At 36.8% G+C, this 18,381-nt stretch overlaps 1 long non-coding RNA gene across 2 annotated transcripts in view; it reads right to left on the minus strand.

Annotated features, from left to right (window-relative positions):
• Window positions 1–813: 813 nt before the first annotated feature.
• Window positions 814–18,381, minus strand: part of LOC138442317 (uncharacterized) — a 52,591-nt gene continuing 35,023 nt past the window's right edge. For both annotated transcript variants that reach the window (XR_011257638.1, XR_011257639.1), the window contains exon 4: window positions 814–2,347. This is a non-coding gene — a long non-coding RNA (uncharacterized lncRNA). The remainder of the gene's footprint in view (window positions 2,348–18,381) is intronic.

Genomic DNA, 18,381 nt, shown 5'->3' on the forward strand with positions numbered 1-18,381 from the left:
CACCAGCTGCCTTTTGCTTAACTAACTCCTTGTGGAGTTCCACAATGACTAGTTTGTAGTCTGGCACTATCCAAAATGAAATCTTGCTCTGAACATTAGCTGATTTGGGTTCAGCCCTCCAAACCCATAATTTCTGGAAAGTTGAATCCTGTACTTAACACCTGCCCGCATTGGCTAAGGCATTGCCTCACTCTATCTTGTCCTTCTACCCCAGGTCTATGACACTACTTCCCTGCAGACAGCTATTGCCATTTTCCAGATCCTGGTCATTATTACCCTACCTTATCCAATGCACTTGGTGTATTGTCAGTTTGAATACAACTCCCATTCATGAGCCTTGCCTGAGGTATTTAGTTTGGATTCTTGGTAGTTATGCTTGGGTCCAACTCCTAACTCATTTCACAATTCATAAATTCAGAATTACCCCAACTCCAAATACTTGCTTTTCCTTGGCAAGCTACTGTTCGGATAGCTTCAGACATTTTCTCTGACAGTGAAGATCATGAGATTATCATGTCTTCCTGAAAAAAGTCTGGCTTAATTATTAAATTATTTTTAATTAAACTTTGAAAGGACAGAAATTTATATTCCCTATTGTAATATTCATATTTGGGAGAATAGATCCAGATACATAATTTGATAAATTCTAGTGTATTTATGCCAATGCAGGAGATGCGGGTTCAATCCTTGGGTTGGGAAGGTCCCCTGGAGAAGGAAGTGGCAATCCACTCCAGTATTCTTGCCTGGGAAATCCCATGGATGGAGGAGACTGTCTATAGTCCATGGGGTCACAAAAGAGTCAGACACAACTTAGTGACTAAAACAAGTATATTTATAGAGTGAGAGCATGAATTATTTGAAATAGGACCTGATGTTGTATTCTGAATACTATGGTTATCTTATTTCTAGCATAGTTTCTTGCATATACTGTTCAAAATTTCTTTCTTGGTTAATATGTATAAATGATATATGAGATACATGGTTAGAAGAAGCCTTTTTTAGCTTGTTTAAAATCATAATTATTATTCACAGAACACTTTTGAGTGAATTCCTCCGGTGAAATTTTTCTGGAAACTCTTAGCATTCATACATTGTGTCAGGGGGACCTTTCCACTCTGTGCATAGAATGGTCTTTTCAATACAGCACCTGAAGGGGTCACTCATGCATAGGACAAATACTACTCTCAGTGGAGTAGACTCTTGATTTGAATAGTAAAATGTCTTTGAGTGGTAGTAGAAACTTTTTTTTTTTTTTTGGTCACCTCTGAGGGACTGACCAGTTGAATTCTTTCTAGAAATAAAGGTTGTTTCCAAATGAGTGTATTGAAATGTAAATTTAATGATTATTATTCTTGTCAATTCTGAAAAGATTTTATTTCCTTAACATTTTTCTAGAAGCTTGTTTTAAGGATAAGAATGCAACCCAGAGCACACAAGCATTAGAGAGATTAGACTTTCAAAGGCTTTGAAGGAATGAAGGCATAGTTTTGGGGTTTTTTTTTTCAGACTTTTACCCTCTATTTTTATAGGAGAAAGGATTTTCTAAGAACGGGAGCAAAAAAGGGTTGTAATTGCATAGAAGATTTTTTTTCCCCCAAACAAATTTAATTGTATTTTTGTTATCCAAAATACAGCTCAAGAAAGTATCGTCTTGCTTTATGGTTTATTACTGATTTCTTTCTAGGCAAGAATATATGAAAATAAGCAGCTCTTGACAATTAGATACTGCCCTGATAAAATATCGCATAAAGCTGAGATTGTTTTACCTTTAAAAACGGGATTGATTAATCTCACACAAAACGAGGTTATCTTAGAAATTCTGTCACTTGTATGATTGTTGTATGCCTAATTTATTATTTAAAAAACTTTGTGTACCTAAAAATCCTAGTGCTGTTACTATATGATGAAAGTTCTCACTGTTTTTCAAATACTTAAAGTTCATCTGTGACTGCAAATTAAATAGAAACTCCAATTTTTGTGCATCTTCTCTGTGTAGGTTTTTATTTCTAAATTTAAATTAAGGTTGACATCTTAAAGTAGCTTTATAGAGAAAAGTATGGTCACAGATTTTTTTACGTCTGATAATTGCATTTTTTTTAAAGCAAGTGATACTCATTGATTACGTTGAAAGTTTCTTTATGCTATGTTAATTTGATAGAGCAGGCAATTTATTAGGTGTTTCCTGTTTTTAACTGTAGTCTGATTCTGAAGGAAATGAGCAGTGTCTGTGGCACAGCAGATGAGTCTGTGTCTGATGAGAGCCATGTGGGCCAAACTCTCATTTTTCATAAGTGCTGTCATTTTACAGATGTATGACCTTTTTCTTCTTTCTTCAGAGGAGGAGGATCTGGGGGAAGAAGATAATACACAGGGTTCATTTGAGAAACTCTTGTAGGCAGATACACAAATCATGTCATGTAAACCAGAACAGCCCAAGGAAACCTCACATCTCTTTTCCGAAGACAATAACAGTTAGTACAGAGAAAGATGGAGTCAAAGATGATTAGGAAAACAGGAATGGTTAATGGATAACAGCAACGTGGCGCCAAGCTGTTCATTCCATGTCATAAAGATATGAAACCACACAAACAGAGGCCAGGTAAAAGGTCTCTGAATGCATAGCCAATCAATGCAGACGTAGGTTCGTGCTTTGAGCCTAGGTGATGGGGAAATAACATGAAGCATGGAGAAGTTACCCATAGTAAAACAAGCTGTTCCCTCCTGGAGTTGAAGCACATCCAGGGCCACTTCACGGTGGTGTGTGGTGACCTACGCAGTCACACAGGACTCGGCACTTGGTGTAATGCTTTGCTCTTGCCCTCCATTTTCATTAAGCCCTGGATTCTGATAATTATGTAGCCAGTCCTGAACATGCCTAGTACATTTTGGACCATATTTCTTGTGTTTTTTGATACATGACACTTTCACTTTTAAATTCTGAAACCATAGGTTCACATGGTCCTTGAAACCAAGGGTGTCTTAAATGGTCATTATGGTGATCAGCCGGAAGAGATCTCTTAGACTCTTTTCATACCAAATATCTGCTTTTACTTACTCTAGATATGGGAGGTTTAGGGAGGCCAAATTTGATGGAAAGTTGAGATTGTACCTGTAAGAATTTTCCATCATGACTCATGTTTAAAATAGAATGAAGAAAAAAAATGCATTCTTAGATTGTGTTCCTAAATAGAAATCTTATTCTATATGCTTGATTAACTAACACATGCACACAAACATAAACACACACACACACACACACACATCTAGGAATAAGTTTAGTGATACGTATAAATTATTTTAAAATCACTGTTTTATTTTATAGTATGAAAATAGACTGTATCAAGCTTAGAATTTTCATATACATGAAGAGATGCAACTTCATACGGTCTCCTTATGAAAAGAAATCACTACTGTATCATTTCCATTTGGAATAAATTCTATATAATATTATCATACCATTAAAGAGTATTCATAGAGAAAACTTAGTTTTTATTTCATTCTTATTAAGCTGTTTTCTAATATTGAGCTAGTTTCTTTTTTGTAAGCATTTAAGCCAATCCAGCCCTGAGCCCTGCTGCTATATTGTGAAGTCAGTTTCTCATTTTATTTTGGAGATCTTTTTGTTCAATTCAGTATTTTGGCCTGGATAGGACCTCATGAGAGCTGAGGGTAGCTGATGAAAGTCCAGCGAATTATCTCATCTGGGGTTTGACTTCATTACTGAGGGGCATTCTCTAATCTGAGCTTCTCAGAAGTAGCCTCCACTTTACGTCTAGTATCAACTGCACTGGGAACCTTTTCTCATCCTCCTTATGTAGGAGTTAATGTTTATTTGGGAGGCAGATACAAAAGAAGAATCTCTTACACGCTAGTTGATCTTTTCCAAAAAGAAGATAACATGTACCCGATGATAAATGTGAAGAGCTACTCTGATATCAATAAAATCAATTTGATACATCCAGCTTAACAATCAAGCAATCTAAATGCTTTCCTGCTGTGTCCAGAGCACTCAATGACAGTTGCCAAGTAATTTTTATTTTAAAAATCAATTCCATACTAAATTGTGTTATATGATAAAAACATCAAATATACTACACAGTACTTTAAAAAGACCCTTCACCCAACCCAAACTGTTAATTATTGCACAGTCAGGGCTGCAATTAAAGGCTGGAGATTTGTCTAGTGAGATAACAGAGGGAGGAAAACAAGGACACAATCTCTCCATGGGGCGGTTACATCATACTTGATAGCTCTCTCATGGATGCTATTGTGTTTGTTCCTTAGGAGAGCGAATGTCCTAGTCAATAGATACATAGAAATAAAGAGCAATTGAGATGTACATCTGGCTGATTATTGGAAAGGAATACACTCTATGAAAGACCTGAGAGATTCTCTTCTATCCAAACATCTCAAGCTCAACTCTCTGAAGTTAATTTCTTGGGAAAATGACATTGACTGAAATATAACTATGTAATCACTTATTTATTCTAAGATAATGGACTATAAATTCATTTAAGATAGACATAGAAATTATTTTAAGAAGTAAGATTTCCTCGTAAGACTTCATTTATCTGACAGACTAGAGCTAAGACTATAGGAAGATATTTAAGGGCAGAGGTATTTATCTTATATGGTATCCTTTTATTTCCGTTACAAAACTTAACATTACATAAAGCCCTAAGGTAACTCTGGTCTGTTTTAGGCATTATTGTCATTATTTTGAAATCCTTTCCACTGCTTATAAAAGATTTGCTCCTTTATTTTTCATCTTCTCTACTTATATTAAACAATAATCTATTGCTAAAAATAAATTTTTCTTATCTTTACTTTCTCTAAGCAATAGTTGATTTTTGTCATAAACTTCTAAAGCCAAGGCATTTGAAACTGGATAAATCAATCCTCTAGTTCATTTTTTGCTTTTCTTTTGAATTTTCTCCCACTTATCTAATCTCTTTTAAGAATCTCTGTTGTGTATTTATCTTAGGTATACTTACACATGTTTCAGTGATACTGTCTATCTAGATACAGGGGACACTGATTAAAATCTATCTAGAAATTGTTTTCTTCTTTTAGTAGTTACTATATTATAATATAGCTTCTATACTTGACATTAGAAATAATGTATTTTAATCCATTTGTTGAACTACAATGGTAGATATATCACGATTATCTTTTTAATCGAATCTCAAGCTGGTCATAAAGATACTTAACATATATTTTGATAACTATAAGTATCATAACTACATACTTACATGGTCTTACAACTTGAGAGAAACATTTTTCCTTGCCATAAAGTTGAAGATCTGAAAAAGGTAAGATGTAGCCACAAAATAAAGCGTTGAGGAGGTAGAGGTTTGGAGAAGTTGGGACTTAGGCTTAACTTTCTGCTTGACTGGTTGGATCTCCTTGCAGTCCAAGGGACTCTCAAGAGTCTTCTCCAGCACCACAGTTGGAAAGCATCAATTCTTTGGCGCTCAGCCTCCTTTATGTTCCAACTCTCACATCCATACATGACTACTGGAAAAACCATAACTTTGACTATACAGACCTTTGTTGGCAAAGTAATGTCTCTGCTATTTAAAACACTGTCTAGATTTGACATAGCTGTTCTTCCAAGGAGCAAGTGTCTTTTAATTTTGTGGCTACAGTCACCATCCGCATTGATTTTGGAGTTCAAGAAAATGAAATCTGACACTGTTTCCACATTTTCCCCATTTATTACCATGAAGTGATAGGATTGGATGCTGTAATCTTAGTTTTTTGAATGCTGAGTTTTAAGCCAATTAGTTTTTATTATATTGGCTTCCCTGGCGGCTCATTTGTTAAAAAGTCTGCCCGTTTTTATTATTATAGTTTATTTTATTACTATAGTTTTTATTCCTAGGTCATAATAAATACAAATAATTTTTAAAACCAGCTGTGGAATTTGAATGCAAGGGTTTTCTCTGAATCTAAATACAGATATGTAATCATTACAAATACAGATATAAAATCATTACAATTTTAACCTTTTCAATTAGCTCTGATAGGTTTACAGGAAGCCTGAAAACACTGGGCTCTCCTTCTAGGGTGGAATCTTCTTGAGCTATTTTAATATGATTCATTTGATCTTTAATTTATAAAGAATCTTCAGAAAGGCCTGCAGATCCAAACTTAAGGCTTAAAATGCTACCCACACATATTCTGAGTATTAGGAAGCTCAATACTTATCATGTGGTAGAGCATGTTCCAACTCTTCTTTCTTAACAAATGCAGTGACATAATCTCATGGAATGTTGAGAGTCCCCATTTTGTGAAATAACTACGATGCAGCAGTCCTGTGTTGAAATAATGTAGCAAACTTTCTGTACTGATCAACAGTATTTGTAATCTGTAATTTTAGGCTCTTTGTTCAAGAATTAAAAACAAAATGGGAATAGTCTGTCTGGTTTGCTTAACCAACCATGGGGTTTTAAAATTTAATACTTAAGCAACATGCAAATTAGAAAATAACATTTTAGGAACTGGTCAATCAGAAAATCCTATGATTAAACTATTTGTTTGATAAGCATTCAAAAAGACCCCCCCATGTTCTTCCTCTTTTGGCATGGTTGTGTTCCTGCTTCTCAGGCCTAAGGGTTTTCATTTGCATTTTATTTGCATTTTGTTCTTAATGGGGGAAATAAAGAGAAACCAAGGAGATAAGAGAAAGAAAAAACAGTTCCAGATATCTAGTAGTAACCAATTCCTTGGTGTTAGCCTGTGCTTTTGAATATTTTATAATTTATAAACTGAAAACACATTATGCTCTGCTTTTCAAACAGGCTTTGTCACATGCCTTTCCTAAACCTTTTAAGACATAAGGCTTGTGACTAGGATAAAAAATGTGCATTCTTTATTTCTGCATATCTCCTGTGATGCTACACTGTGGGATTGGAAGGATAGAGGAGGTTAGAAGGATGTTCGAAGTCCCTGCTAATCATTTACAGAGGCAAAACTGATTTTTAACTTGTGACTATTATTGAACAACAAAAAAAAGTTGATTCTTAAAAAAAAATATCAAGAAACTGTATGCTTGTTAAAGAGGATGTCTTCCTGACTTCTTAATCATCTGGACACATATTTTGAGAGATGCTACTGAGAGATTTGTTGACCCTCATTGAATTAAGATCAACTTATCCATTCTCAACAGGAATCTAAGTTGAAGCTGATTCCTAATAGCTTCTGGAATGTAAAAGAAATGCTGACCTTTAGTCTAGATGTCAATGGAAGCAAAGTCAAGAGCCAGAGAGTTTGGGTAAGAAACTTATACATTGCTGATAAGAGGTAGAAACTGTCTCCGTGTTTCATATGTAAGAATCCAGAGGTGGTGTTTCTAGTTCTGCTTTCAGAAGACCAGGGCTGGTCATTAACCTTCCTGTCTTGTATTTGCTTTGCATGCATGAGAATTTGTGTTGGCCTATTGCTTTTTTTGGACATAAAAGGAAAGCTATGTTCATGTAGCATATTAACTTACATGTAAATAAATGATTTCAATTGGCTAAAAGAAAAATCCCAAGTTAGCCCAAGATGGGATCTGGAAACACAGGGAACATTGAAGAGAAGGGCAGAGCCTCGCTGTTCTTTGAAGAGTAGCCATGTGCCCTGCAGCTTACAGACAACTGCCCAAGAGCCAGGCAGTGCAGGGATCCTGTAAACCTTCAGCCCTTGAATTCTGCAGCGATAAGGCAGGCTCTCTGGATTAACAACCCTGTCAAGGGTAACCCTCTGAAGTGCTTATTTGTTTAGGCGAAGAAGCTCATTCATCATCAGGGAGTGATAGAAATGGGGCTCTCTGACACCGTATCTGAAGGCTACCTGGATGTATGGGCTCTTTTGGCACCATGAAAAGGAAGAGAAGGAGAAAGGACATTGTTGATATTCAGTTTCAACATAGTATTAAAATGAAATGTGTTATACATGTTCAAAAATGCCATTTTTTATGATGCCAACTTTATCCCTCTTCATTATAAACCTCTATGGAGAGAAATTTATCTTAAGTAACAATCAGAGATGACAAGTGTAGTTTTGGTGTTAACTAATGTAAAGAAACCCCCAAAGAAAAGAAGTAAATAACACGTCTGTAAAATCTGAAATTAGAATTGCAGCTTGTTTTTTATTTTATTATTTGATTCTTTTAAACCTATTTTTATCAATCAGTTCTTCTAGTCAAGCATGTGGTATTAGCACAATAAATCAATGATAAGCCCCAATAAATTTTCTTTTTAAAAATGCTGTAGCAGAAATAGTGACTTTAAAAAGCTTTGGAATAATTTTAGATTTTTTTAGATCTAGAAATGATAGTGTTATAAAAATGGGAAAAGCATATCTTATCTGAGGAAACAAATAACAGTAATTGATGTAAAAATTGAGTGCCTTGGGTATAAATAAGAAAAGGATTACTTGATAGGTAGGGGATATTTTAGGTACTGTACTTACTAGTTATGATTGGGAATTAAAACTAAATTCTGTGATTGCTGAGTGTTGTTCAGTCACTCAGTCATGTTAGACTCTTTGCCACCCCATGGACTGCAGCACACCAGGCTCCCCTGTCCTTCACTATCTCCCGGACTCTGCTCAAATGCATGTCCATTGAGTAGGTGATGCCACCCAACCATCTCATCCTCTGTCACCCCTTTCTTTTCCTGCCCTCAATCTTTCCCTGCATCCGGGTCTTTTCCAATGAGGTGGTTTTCACATCAGGTGACCAAAGTATTGGATGGAGCTTTGTTGAGTGTCCATATGACTAATGAGATTTCTGCTTTATTTAAAATAGGAATGACAAGCATATATTGTAATTACTAATATATTACAGATATATAAGTCACATATGTCACTATATATCACTATATAGTGATATATTTCCATATCATAAGCAAGGGTACTTATATATATAGCTGTAACCTATACAATATAAAGCATTCTAATATACAGTCTAATATAACTATAATTTATAAAGAGTTTGTTGCAAATAATTACCTCTTTTTTGATAACGTTCCTGCAAGTGAATACTCTGGTCTTAGTTTATAGGTGAAGAAAGTAAAGTTCATGGAGGTTAAATAACATGTCCAAGACCACGTATGTGACAGAACAGGGTTTGAAGGAAGATCCACTTAGAGTCAAAGCCCTTGCCATTTACTTGTAGTCACCTTGCCTTCAATGTAATATATCTACATGTATCTGTATGTAAATATCACTCCTATTTCTGATAATATTGTATGTATTGCCTTTCTCAAAAGAGCTTTTAGATACCCTAGTGGCAACCTACTCCAGCATTCTTGCCTGGAAAATCCCATGGACAGTGGAGCCTGGCAGGCTACAGTCCATAGGGTTGCAAAGAAGACACAACTGAGCGATTAACTCACACCCACCCACCCACCCACACACCCACCCACCCACCCACCCACACACCCACCCACACACACATACACACACACTGGCTATAAAGGGAAAACCAAAACAGCACAGATCCAATGGTTGATACTTGCTGCCCTATAAGGATCAAACCTGATGTAAATAAGTAAATATTGGAAGAAAGCAGGCTGACATCAGAAAAAAACTGTGCTATCAACAGTGTGTTTCTGATATTATTTCACTGTTCATTCTCTACTCGACTCCTTCTCACCCCACTACCTTTCTCCTTCACTCAGATCTAGTCAGGAACTCCCTTACATTTTGTCTGGTTTCTCAAGGTCTTGATGTTTCCTGGGTGATTATGGGTGAAGACAGATTATCTTATTCATTAATTATTACCTCTTTCTGTAAAATGTAACAATGAGGAATGAACAATAATAATGACTATTGAAACCATTAACGCATATACACAGCTTGATAGTGAGGACTAAAACTCCCTATCAGCCCCTTCTACTCAGCCCCAAATGTATATATCCACTATTTCATGAGACTTTCATCCAGGTAAAGGATTTCATTACTTGGAAACTTCCCTAAAGACCTACCAGATCTTCAATGCAAAACATCAAAACACAGTCAGTGCTGGACAGTTATATCTGAATCTTTATCTAATTTTAATGAATTCCCCTAAGTGAAAGACCCACAATAAACAAAGCTTTTAATTCTCAATAAATTTGGAAGGCAAGGTCAAATTTTCTCCCTCAAGAACATAGTCAAAGCTTTGAAGAGGTTGTCTTTTCCCTCACTGAGGTTAAGTAATAAAGTCAGCTCTATCTTATTGACAGTAATGTTTGGGGAGCTAGCATTTGATAATAATCAATATTTACATAGCACTTATTATGCGCTGGGTGCCATATGCACATGTGCCTGTACACAGACACACACACACGCGTGCAACTTAATCCTTGCAACAACTCTATGAAGTAGGCATTAATATTATTCTCATATTAGACACAAGGGAACTGGGGCCCAAAGAGGTGTTAAGTAGTTTTGTCTAGACAACTCAGCTTCTTAAGTGGCTTACTAAACTGGCTCTTGTAGAATATTACACCAAGGAAATGTGTCTTTAACAACGGTTAAAATAAAACTTATGGAACTATGATAGCAAACTTAGATAGTTATTAACTGGCTGTTGTTAGCTTCAAGTTAGACTAGCTGCTATCACTGTCCACAGGCGGTGCCAACTTTGCATATGAGCGAGTCAAATAGAAAGAATTGGTGCAGCACATCATTGAGGCAGGACAGTTGTTTTAGTGTCTGAGTGCAGTGATGGTTTCCCACGCTGACTCGTCTATAACTGCAGAAGATTCTTATATATACTGGGCAACCCTGCTGTGTATGCCTTTAAGAGAGAACTTATTCATGGCAAAATGACTTAGAGGCCCAGAGGAAAAGAAGCCACAGATCAAAAGCTCACAAGTTCATACTCTTGAGTTGTGGATCATGCTCAGTATACAACATAAATTATCATCATGATTCTTTAATAGGAAGGACAGCTGGGTTAAATCTTTTCTTGACATTGTATCAATTGTCTATCAATGAACTTCTAGGTAAATGACACGGGTTACATTCAGTCCACCACTATCTGTCTCTTACTGTGTTCTCTGACGGTACAGTCATCCCCTGCTATTAGAATTCATCAAATTCCTGGATTTGGATAGCAGAGGACCTATATATTTCTTGATCTGTTCTCTCACACAAATTAGTCTTTGCCATCTTTTCATCTTGACCCTTACTTTTCACGGTGTTATCACAATTTTGCATTAAGTTTCTTTAGGTGCTGACTAGGTTGATGTATGTTTTGTGAGCTCATCATGTAGAGAGTGAGCCTTTTTTGAATTGCTAGTTGATAAAATGTTGCCTGAGAATGACACTCTTGGAACATGTTAGGAATTAGTACAAAAGAAAATATAGAATAAACTATAATGAATTTAAATATCTCTTAAAGTATTTATCCTACATGGTTGTCAACTGAACTACCTCAATAAGATTCTAACTGTTTTTCTTTTATGCATATGTATATGTGTTGTTCAGTTGCAAAGTCATGTTTCTTTGTGGTCTCATGGCGTATAGCATGTGACTGTTTGAGATCCCAGGGACTGCAGCACACCAGGTTTCTCTGTTCTTCACCATCTCCCGGAGTTTGCTCAGATTCATGTCCGGTGAGTTGGTGGTGCTATCTAGCCATCTCATCCTCTGCCACCCTCTTTTTTTGCCCTCAGTCTTTCCCAGCATCAGGGTATTTTCTAATGAGTCAGCTGCTCACATCAGCTGACCAAAGTATTGGAATTTCAGCTTCAGCAACAGTCATTCCAATGAATATTCAGAGTTGATTTCCTTTAGGACTGAATGGTTTGATCTCCTTGCAGCCCAAGGGTGTCTCAAGAGTCTTCTCCAGCACCGTAAGGGTAATATATCCAAATATTCTGATACACAGTAGCATATTCCTCTTGCTAAAATAACTCCCAGATTCAAACTCTTACTCTACTTTCCTTCATCTAAAAATAAAATTTGAAATGTGTTCTGGAGCTCAAAGCCCATATCTCTACCCCTCATTCTCTCTGGCTATAGGTTTTAGAACAGGGAACCTTAAACATTCATGTGGGTCTGCACCACTTAGAGACCTTGTTAAAATACAGAGTCTGATTCAGTAGGTCTAGGGTGAGTGTTGCCGTTCTCACGTGCTTACAAGTGATGCTGCTGATGCTGATCCCTGAACCACGCTCAACTGGAACCACTCTCTTCTAGAACCTTGTTACATGAACAATCAGCTGTTTGTTCTACTCATCATCCCTTTTAACAGCCTTTGATTTTTCTGCCCGTTTGTCTTTGTCTATTCTCTTGGGCATATTCCTTTCTTCTGAGAGACTGGTTTTATCTGTAGAAATGTAAATGAACCTAACAATTTTCATCGGCAGTGCTACTCTCCGAAAATCTACATCTCAGTGCCCTTGAAGGAGAATCCCTTTCTCTCCACAACTTTCTGAGCACACACATTTCTCTGAATCCTGCCCTTTCACTGTCAAGAATTCTGAGCACACAGAAGGACTCCATGTCTCTTTGAATGTGGCCACACTGCACAGACACAGGGTGCTCACTGTAGGAACAAGCATAGGTAGGGGATATAGCCTTTGGTTATGGCAGAAAGTGAAGAGGAACTAAAAAGCCTCTTGATGAAAGTAAAAGAGGAGAGTGGAAAAGTTGGCTTAAAGCTCAACATTCAGAAAACGAAGAACATGGCATCCGGTCCCATCACTGCATGGGAAATAGATGGAGAAACAGTGGAAACAGTGTCAGACTTTATTTTTTGGGGCTCCAAAATCACTGCAGATGGTGACTGCAACCATGAAATTAAAAGACACTTACACCTTGGAAGAAAAGTTATGACCAACCTAAATAGCATATTCAAAAGCAGAGACATTACTTTGCCAACTAAGGTCCGTCTAGTCAAGGCTATGGTTTTTCCAGTAGTCATGCATGGATGTGAGAGTTGGACTGTGAAGAAGGCTGAGCGCCCAAGAATTGATGCTTTTGAACTGTGGTGTTGGAGAAGACTCTTGAGAGTCCCTTGGACTGCAAGGAGATCAACCAGTCCATTCTGAAAGAGATTAACCCTGGGATTTCTTTGGAAGGAATGATGCTAAAGCTGAAACTCCAGGACTTTGGCCACCTCATGTGAAGAGTTGACTCATTGGAAAAGACTCTGATGCTGGGAAGGATTGGGGGCAGGAGGAGAAGGGGACGACAGAGGATGAGATGGCTGGATGACATCACTGACTCGATGGACGTGAGTCTGAGTGAACTCCGGGAGTTGGTGATGGACAGGGAGGCCTGGCGTGCTGCGATTCATGGGGTCACAAAGAGTCAGACACGACTGAGCGACTGAACTGAACTGAGAGAAATAAAATATTGACTGAGAAATGTTTCATGAGTGTGCCTTTCTCTACTAAGGAAAACACTGCAGTCTCAGGATAGACACATCAAGTAATTCTGACATTTAAGAAAGGCACAAAGCAGCGCATCCTCGCTGGTTCTGTAAATGAGAAGTCATCCTGATTTCCGCTATGACTCTTCTGAACGTGTGCACTTCTTCAGCATGAGTCGCGAGTGATTGTCTTAATATTCAGTGATCCCCTAAGTGCTAGTTCATACGCGGAAGAGGCATGAAGTACTGAGTCTTGTGGTATCCCCGTGCCTTGTCCTTACGGACCTCTGGCTGTACGAACAGGACGGTGTAGCTTGAACCGTGATTAATCCCCGTGCTGAGTGCGAGCTCCTGCAAACCCGGGCTAATCAAGCCCTGGGCCTCACAGTAAGGACTTCCTGGCAGAGCTGCGGCTTTCTTTCGCGAAGTGAAACCCTCCGCTCACCTGGTTAAGCTGCCTAATCCTAAATTGGCTTTTAAATTGTCATTGAACAACTCTGAGGCCCTCCAGCAGAATTCTGTGCAAATCCCCAGGTAAATAAGGCCTAGGTTAATTGACAATGAACCAACAAAAGGTTTAAAAGTGGACAGCAAATTCTTTACCTAAACTGTATTTTAATTTCTTTTATCTGAAAAGTAAGGTCACATATCACTTCACACGATGCTGTGTGGCCTTCAGACTCGAACAGTGCTGCTACATGACTCCTCCGATTCAGGTAATGAAACAAAAGTTGCGTTTTCTATTTTTCTTTTCTGTCTTTTGAAAATTTACTGATGACACATTATATAGCTCTTAAAATTCTAACTTCTGCTTCTCATTTGTCTATTCAGTAATACATACTTTTAAAAGATTTGTGGATTGTTATGAAAAGAAGCATGTCCTTCTGAACATATTTTCCCCACTCTTATAACAGCATAAAATATCAGAAGTTCTCAGATTCAAAATGCAAATCTCTTTCTACCCATCAGTTCTGGGATGAAGCCAGCGATCTATATTTTTATCCAACCCTCCAGGTATTTCCTACTCAAGAAAGTGTCCCTTTTTATTTAAAATATTCTTCTGTGAGATGAGCAAATGGCCGTCAAATAAGACTCGATTTTGGTGAGGGCAGTGGAGCGGTGCCTCAGTGATAGAAGGAGGGACCCAGATGGCTGGCGGATCACCACCCCCAGTGGCTCCAACCGCCTAGAACTGGGGTCGGAGGGGACAGATCAGTGCGGAAAGATTTAAGGGAAAAGGGCAACTGGGAGTTCAAAGACTGATTTTAAAGGAGGGAATGATTTGAGTGGAGGCCACATGGTTTAACTTACAGTGAATCTGCAGGTTTTGAAAATTGCATGCTGGATTTCCTCATAAACATACATCAATCTCAGGGAACAGGAGGCTCTGCTCTTTGGTATGCAATCTTATGGGAATTTTTTCTCATTCAGTACAAATACATAGAAAATATACATTGGAGTTGAGAATTAAAAAATGCAGAGAAATAAGCTTTCAATAATTTAATAAAAAACACCTGGGCAAATGTGTGTGTTCTAGTTACTTTCTATTTAAATTATGAAAAGCTTTGAATTTGCTTTTAGGAGAATAAACACAGTATACCTTGGCATTATCTCTCTCTCTCTTTCTACTTTTTTTTTGTTTTTGTTTGTTTGTTTTTTAAAACCTGAACGTCATTTCAGAATGAAGTGGCAGCAATTAGTCTCAGGGACCCAAGCAAGCAGTAGCCCTGAATAGGGAAAAGGCCACATGCACAGGTTGAAATTGGGTTTGCCACCCAAAGCTCAGTCTTTTCCAATACACAGTTATATACAGGGGGAAAAAAAAAAAAGGAATATGAACACCCAGAGATATAAAAAATATTTTTTTGCTGTTTTTTTGGAATTAATAAAACACACAAAATCTCTGGTTTGTCTCGTAGGAAGTTTAGCAAGTTTCTAGGATTAAATGGCTTTCCTCTTCTGCGAAGGGTCTGATGTAAACCCTTGTACCAAGGCTTAAAGTCTTAAGGCTGTTAGAAGTTTCCATCAGTCAGTCTGTATGTCAGTGGATAAAGTCACTTATGATCTAACCTATTTATTGCTCTCTGGAAAAAGGCATCAAACTACAGAAGTATTTTTTAATGAAGGAGGGCTGGGGAATTAAAGACTTGTCAGATGATAAAATGTGTTTTCTAACTGGCAACATTTTGGAGCACCATGTTACCACAATGGTTTTCTAAGTAATTTTAAGGTTTGTATTTGATGAAGTGAAAAAAAGAGATCAGTTGTCTTTGGTAATTTATCTCTAGTTACTTCTAAGAACTGAAATCATCTCTCATTTCTATGGTTAGAAAAGTTTGAAGTTTGTGTTCTGTGTATATTGTTTTCGAAATAGTTGAGTTTAAACATTCAGTAATAGGAAACTTCAGTGAAGGGACATAACTTTTGTTTTGCTTTTTTGCCTCTTGTGCTCTTTTAGTTAATTAGATATACACTTTAAATACTTGAAATATTTGCATTTCATGGGTAACATATATTATGTATAGGAGGATGTGTGCACTGTGTTAGCCAGCAATTATTTGACATTGCATGCTGAACTGTGTACTCTGCTCAGTGAAATGTTAGCAAAGGGGCAGACAAGGGTAGAATGCAGATAAAATACCACATCTGGCCTTGGCCCTCCAGGGTTTTACATAGTATATTTGAAAACACATGAATGTAGATCATAATAAGTGTGGTTAAAGGCATGCAAGTATACATGTGCTTTGCATGCTGGTGAATTTTTAATAGGCTGCTCTATAGTTTATGTCACAAAGTTCACCAAAGGAATTTGCCAATGATTTAACAATGTTGAAATTACTGAGTTACTTTTTAGTCTGGTTAGATGGGCAGACTTCCTATAAAACATTTTAATTACCACATTCAGTTCCAATATTGGAGTTCCCAAAAGAATGGTCAGCTTCTCTTCTGTTTTCTTGGTTTTACTATTGCTTCCAAATTATAGTTCTTGTAGATACTTTCACAGCCAATTATGACTATAAAAATTAATTAATATGTATCTGAGGTGAATTTTGACATTTTCCTTAATAGTTTGGACAACTATGTCTCAGGACTGATTTAGTCTGTGTCTGCCTGGCCAGGCAGATTAATACTAATGTTATTCACATTTCCAACAATGATAACTAAATTTTTGATTGAGAGTATATTAATTAAAGTCTGCTTGTGAGCTTTCGAATGATGCAAATAGAATAATACAAGTTTTTATGTATACACAAAAGGTAACAGCAGAAAAACTACAAATGGCTTTTCAAGTGAAATGTATTGATTAGAAGAAATCTCATCACTTTTGACAAATACAAAACAGAAATATGGTGGTTTTTACAGGTTTGAAATTTTCTTAAGCCACACCCTGTGAATAATTCAGTTACTGTTTCAGTCTGGAACTTTTGGAAGGTCATCAACTCTCATCGGGCCACTTGAATTTTATAAAAGTGGCCAGCACTTCTTAGGAGAGGGCTTCATTCATATGTAGCATCTGGCTCAACATTTGCTTCATTATATTAACATTTTTTTTCTTTTAAACCTGGTATTAATTTCCTGCTGCTACTTTCTGTCTCTGTTTAGATGATTTTTGGACTTGGGATATTGTATCTGCCTTCTTCCTTCCCTCCTCTCAAAACCCCCAACCCAGATGTCGAAAAATCATTTTGTTTGAATATAGAAAAGCTCATTTACTTTTTCTGTAAAAAGAGCTTTGGTAAAAATGTAATGTACAGCAGAAAAAAAGAAAATAAATTTTTATTCAAATTTATCAGAAAGGTTTAAATATTAGATTAGTATAGAAATCACTGTAAAGCTTAAAAAAATTAAACACTGCATGTTAGCCCAGATTCTATACAATAGAATAGCTTTTCAGTACTATCCTATCATAGAAGGTGAGAGACATTTCCTCATTTTGTTTTTAAACAATGCTTTGACAATAGATCTTGCCATAAATACTGATCACTTCAGTGTTCTGACTTGACTTGATGGTCCAGGGGGTCAGGAGTGCATCTCACCTCATCATGTTTATAGTCCAAGAAAACAAGGTAATAAAAGTTAGCTTGGTTAATTTTTTATGGCTGATACTGTTAGAATGTAGAGTTTATTGTTTTGGAGAGGAGGGCAAAATCACAGTAGATGGAAAATAAATATTCAACTCCCATAGCACAAAAACCAGCAAAAGCAAACATCAGTCAATCACAGAAAAAAATAGCCTCATGGAATAGTCCTGAGCAGGAAAACTTTGCTTTGCCTTGGGAAAGGTTGGACCCCCTTGTTTATGGTAGTATGTCCTTGTTAAAGTTCTTGAAACTTTTACCCTAATGTTTTCCCAGTATTTTAAATTTTACTCGGTAATATTTAAATGAATCACATTTTTGGATAGAATAATTAGTATAAGTTTAAAATATGTTTGTACCTAACTCCATAAAACATATGGGGGGAGTGGATCTTTAATGACATCAGAACCTGAATGCCTTATGACTGAAGAGATTGTGCCTAAGATTCTATTCTAATAAACTCCCTGAAAACTATTTTACAGACCAAACTAGAACTTCATCCACTTGTTATTTACCATAAAATTGGATTTGTTGGAAACATGAGTTATTACAAAAAATATTACAAAGGGAAAACTTTAAAATATGTGACTGATTGCCAAAAGATATTCTTGTATGCTTTGGCTACTGGTGTGAAGGAAGATACCTTGAAATTTCATTCATCATTTTCTCAATAAAATTGTGTTATTATAATACCAAGTAGGAGCAACAGGTGTTTTAATTTTAAAGTTTTCTATCTAAATGCCATTGATATAGTTTAGTAATCATAACTTTCCAATGATGAAATGTCTGATAGGTAGATTCTTTCTTTTTCGTCTAAAATAACAAGAATTAGTAGAGAATTAGGATCTGATTGGGCTTCCCAGGTAGGGCTAGTGGTAAAGAACCCGCCTGCCAATGCAGGAGATGTAGAGAGAAGTGGGTTTGATTCCTGGGTCAGGATGATCTCCT

The sequence above is a fragment of the Ovis canadensis genome, chromosome 6 (assembly GCF_042477335.2).
Source record: "Ovis canadensis isolate MfBH-ARS-UI-01 breed Bighorn chromosome 6, ARS-UI_OviCan_v2, whole genome shotgun sequence".
Taxonomy (NCBI): domain Eukaryota; kingdom Metazoa; phylum Chordata; class Mammalia; order Artiodactyla; family Bovidae; genus Ovis; species Ovis canadensis.